This window comes from Coffea arabica, chromosome 10e, assembly GCF_036785885.1.
Source record: "Coffea arabica cultivar ET-39 chromosome 10e, Coffea Arabica ET-39 HiFi, whole genome shotgun sequence".
NCBI classification, from domain to species: Eukaryota; Viridiplantae; Streptophyta; class Magnoliopsida; order Gentianales; family Rubiaceae; genus Coffea; species Coffea arabica.
This window is the reverse complement of record NC_092328.1, coordinates 38,230,121-38,235,241: the sequence shown is the minus strand read 5'-3', so window position 1 is coordinate 38,235,241 and position 5,121 is coordinate 38,230,121. Positions and strand designations below refer to the sequence as shown.

The 5,121-nt window shown below is 36.4% G+C and overlaps 1 pseudogene; it reads left to right on the top strand.

Moving 5' to 3' along the window:
• Positions 1-1,175: 1,175 nt before the first annotated feature.
• Positions 1,176-2,852, top strand: LOC113711439 (beta-amyrin 6-beta-monooxygenase-like; annotated as a pseudogene).
• Positions 2,853-5,121: the final 2,269 nt, after the last annotated feature.

Below are 5,121 nucleotides of genomic sequence, written 5' to 3'. Positions count from 1 at the left end.
GAAATTACTAGTTACTTTTTTTACACAATCAAAGAATCAGTTAATTATTCCAAATATTTCTGGTTGATCAAATAAATAGTCATTTTCTTTTGGTATGTTATAAATAAACTATAGCTAATTCAAAAAGTGATATAAAAGCATTAATCCAAAAATTTGGAATAATGTACTGGTAAGAAAGGATTATTTAATAAAAGAATAGCAACAAAGGGGATCATATACATTTATGATATTTTTGTAATAGTAGTTTGTTTTCATTCTATACTTGCATTATGTATTGAAGGTAAAAATTAGTGTGTTACAAGTGCCAAGAAAAGTCTAATAAAGAAATGTGGTTTAGGTTGCGTGTTCTAGAGAATCATATTGGACTTTTAAAAGGATAAGATCCCCACTCTCCCATATTTAACTTTAGAATTCTATTTTTTTTTATGACCAAAGTCAAAGTTATATTTTGAAGTCAACATATATATATCTACTTATATTTTTAAATTAAATGGCAAATCTAGGAGAGGGATGCTAACCTTTAAATTTGATAAATAGAAAAGTAGATACATAGAGGGGGTTTTGGAGTCTAAGTTCTCAAAAGTTACAAATAAGCATAGCACAACCAAATCATTAACTCTAAGGAAATTGAATATAAACAATGTGCATTCAATCTAATCTAAGAACCCTTAACATGAGTAGTAAAATCTTGAAGTCCATATAGAACATTAGTTTATTTATAATTTTGTAATTTGAAAAAGTATTCTGCATACAAATATGCGTGTAATAAATGAGTATTTTGAATTCTGATAGTTGTTGATAGGAAGGGTATAGGAAGGAGTGGGAAAGTTTAGTGTAAAAAAAAATATTTTGAGTTCATGTGTGACATATTTAAATGTACTCGGTGGCAATTTATCAATACACAATTTCCACTTATCTCCATAAAAACTTGTATTCCTACAATTAGAGGGAGCATACTGTTGCACTTTTTCTAAGCATTAAACCAAAAGTCAATTCAATGAATGTTGCGTTAATAAGATCAACATGCTTGACAGTATCCAAATTGCATAGTATATCCCACACACAAAAAAAAAACAAAAACAAAAACATGCAACGGTTCATAAATAAGTAACACCACTAGTTATTGCCATATATCATATAACTCTTGCTTCTTTTTTGCTTGGAGACAAATAGCCATGGAGGTTTTTCTCACTTCTTTCTTGATCCTCATAGTTCTCTTTGTTTCTCTATTTATTTACATCTTTTCTCACAATCGCAGCTCAAAACTACCACCAGGTGCACTGGGATAGCCTGTTCTTGGAGAAAATTTGAAGTTAGCTGCATCAGGCCAGAGAAGTTTATTCAGGAGAGAGTGAAGAAGTATTCAAAACCTCCTTACTTGGAGAAAAAATGGCAGTATTTTGTGGAGCAGCAGGAAACAAGTTTTTATTCTCTAATGAGAACAATCTTCTAGCAACTTGGTGGCCTGCATCACTAATCAAGCCTTTACAATTTCTGTCTCCTGGAGAAAATTCCTTGAAGGAATTCACTGCAAAAAATCGTAGCTCTATTGAAGAAATTCTGAAGCCTAAAGCTCTAAAACATTATATTCCAAACACGGATTCTATGGCTCGTGATCAGCTCGAGACTGATTGGGCTCCTTTTGAAGAGGTGAAGGTTTATCCTTTGTCCAAGAAGTATACCTTTTCATTGGCATGTAGATTTTTTTGGGCGTTGAAGATCATAAAGTTGTTAAAACATTGTCTAATTCCTTCAATGTTGCTTTATCTGGGATGTATTCTATCCCAATTGATTTGCCTAGGACGGCTTATAATAAAGCTTAGAAAGGAGGCAAGATAGTAAAGTTTGAGATTTTAAAGATCTTGAAGAAGAGGAAAACAGAGCTCTTAGATAATAGGAATATTGCTGCTGAAGGTTTAGACATGTTATCTCGTTTGCTGCTTCAAAGTGATGAAAATGGTAGTTTCTCTAAGGAAATGATGATAGCTAATAATATCATGGGACTTATGGTTGCTAGCTATGATACCACAAGTGCTACAGCAACCTTTGTCTTGAACTATCTTGCAGAACTTCCCCACATTTACAATCAGGCCTATAAAGGTTATACCCGAAAATGGTTTTGACCCTTCAAAATCTTCTCCACTACTTTGATTAGCAAGGATTCAATTTAAATATTTGTATCTTTTAATTCAAAATTTCAGATTCAACTTGGTAAGCTAATATCCAATAGCTTAACTAATTTTGGAAACTTCTTGCATTAAGAAGAGATGGTGGAGATTTTCGAGTCCAAAGGTCCGCAAAAGCTACTGAATTGGAATGATGTTCGAAAGATTAAGTACTCTTGGTATGTGGCATGTGAAGCGATAAGATTAACACCACCTGCCCAAGGAGCCTCTAGAGAGGCCATTACAGATTTCACGTATGCTGGCTTCACGATTCCAAAAGGATGGAAGGTAATGATACAATGTCAATTATCACTTCCAATTCCAATCAATTTTAATTGATGCTAGAGCAACAAAATTTGTAAAAACAACTTTGTAAATGTTCTTTGTCAGATATTTTGGAGTGTATACTCGACACATAAAAATCCCAGATACTTTCTGGATCCAGAGAAATTCGATCCTTTAAGATTTGAAGGAAGTGGACCTGCGTCGTATACTTTTGTGCCATTTGTTAGAGGATCTCGAATGTGTCCGGGAAAGGAGTATGCGCGATTGGAGATAGTGTTCACGTACAATGTGGTGAAGAAATTTAGATTGAAGAAACTTATTCAAGATGAGAAGGTTATATATCGCGCTTCCCCTGTTCCGCAAAATGGTCTTCCTGTTCGGCTCTTGCCACACAGGAAATAGACTGCAAACATTCTAGATGAACATGGTTGTGATTGCATACGTTGATTGAAATCAGTAAGACCTGGAAATGCAACGGTATAACCATGAAATAGTTCATCTTATTCCAATGTGATAGTCGTCTGCCATTATTATTATCATATACAATCACTAATATTACTATTTCCAAAGCTGAGCTTTCATATTGGTTTAGCTGAAAAAGTACTTTAATGTTACCTCTAGGAATATTACCCGCTGAATTGTGGAGCATCATCAAGTAGCATTGTCTGCAATTCTTTTGCGTCAGGCCTTTCATGAGGAGAAATGCTAACACAAAGCATAGAGATCTTAAACATTGATAACATTTGTTGATGAACCTCTGCAGATGTGTTTCTCACCTAGGATCAAGGATTTCATCCAAGTGATCATGTTCAATTTTGTCCTTTACCCATTTCACCAACACTATTCCTTCATTTACAGCTTGTTTGCCTGTTAACAACTCCAGCAAAATGGCTGCACAACTAAAGACATTGCCATAGCTGGTAATTCTCATGATGTATGCATGGTCTATCGTGGGCATATATAGAGATGTAAAGACGTATCATTTCTTCTTTTAAAGATCTTGTTGGTTCAAATGATCGTTAAATTTGCTGTTGCTGCATGTCTCAAAGTAACTATTCTAGTATTACAATTATTAACTGCCTGAATAAGTAATCACTGGCATTTTCCCATATTAAGTTGTAATTTTTGTATACTCCCATCTGCTTTTACGCAAGCTTATCATTCATGTCTTTCAAAGTTTTTTATCTGACATTGAAATATTCGCTTCAAGGTTATAGACAATGAGATCTTTTCTTGACCTTTTTATATGAGGAATACAATTCAAGAATTTCGATTTTAACAAACCAGATGGAGATAACATTGCCTGGAGTGGACATAACCCACTGCTCCAGCTACTGCTGGAAGGGTCTCCAAGCTCTTTGAAGTATCAATAACTTTAGTGAGCTCAGTATCTTGTATTAAAGGCTCTGAAAGTGATCTCATAAAGATACTTCAAAACTCTATTTGCTTGTCTGAAAAATGAATATTTGCTTTGGATGCATCTGCTAAAGCCTTTTATGATCCTTGAGGTTACTGGAAGGTAACTTGGTAAACTCCAAATCTGAATCTGTGGACTGGGATGACTAATTGGGGATATCTCTGGTAAAGTTTGAAAATAAACATTGATGAAGTAATGCCTGTATAGGGTTAAGGGGGCAGAAGCACTTTGTTATGTGAGCTGAGTATAGCCTGTGGCCTAGGTAAAAATTAGATGAGCCAGAATAATGGTACAAGTTTCCTACCACTCTTTGGTACTTAACTGCTGCAAAATATGCTTTTAGGTCCACCAAAATTGATTATTGTTAATCATTACAAGCCCTTTGCCTCTGCTTCCTCTGTTATGGAGGCTCAACTGTGACGCCCCCGCTTCTCCCTAAGGCGAACGAAAGGGTATCCGCGGGACGCTTGCCCAGCTCTCGCCAGGACTCAAGCAATTCCATTCAAGCTTATTACCAGTCTACACAACACAAGTAAATAACTTAAATACAGTAAATGCGGAAGCGTTCAAGCTTAACAATAGTCATCCATTAACCAACCCGCACGTCGGGTGTTCAAAGTACATCTTAAATCCCAAATATACATCACGCCCCAAACGTTACATTTCAATTCCAAAAGTACAACCCAAAACCAAGGGCATAGCCAAAATGTAATAGAAATCCTAAACAAAAGTACATCAGGAGGGTTTCTCCAATACATCTTCGAGTTCAATCCTGTTAAGGAAAACAAATCTACAGGGTGAGCAAAACGATCGTGAGGCCAAGAACACACATGCAAGCACGTAGTCCAGATAACAGTCCCAAATAACAGTTCGAGAGATAATTACGAGTAATTAATAAAGCCAGTGAGAGTAAACAGAAACAATTCAAGGATATAGTAGCTCTCAGGAGCTAAGTTCCACTTGCTGTGTCGATACCATTCGTATACCTCCCCGCGATGACACTCCGTCAATCGGGTCGGTATTTTCAATCCGTAGAACTCCACTAACTTCCCATCCGTCCACCGTACACCGCTCCGGGCCCGCACGACATTTATAAGGCGATACTCCACGAGTATGCCAAGCAAGATCTCTCAATAGATCAAGCTTATCATGTGAATCTCATGGCTCATTGAGGTTCCCGACCAAGCCCATGCCGGCTCGAGTCCCAAGGTCGGCCTATGAGTTTGGGCGTCCCCCATGTACATGTAAATGTCG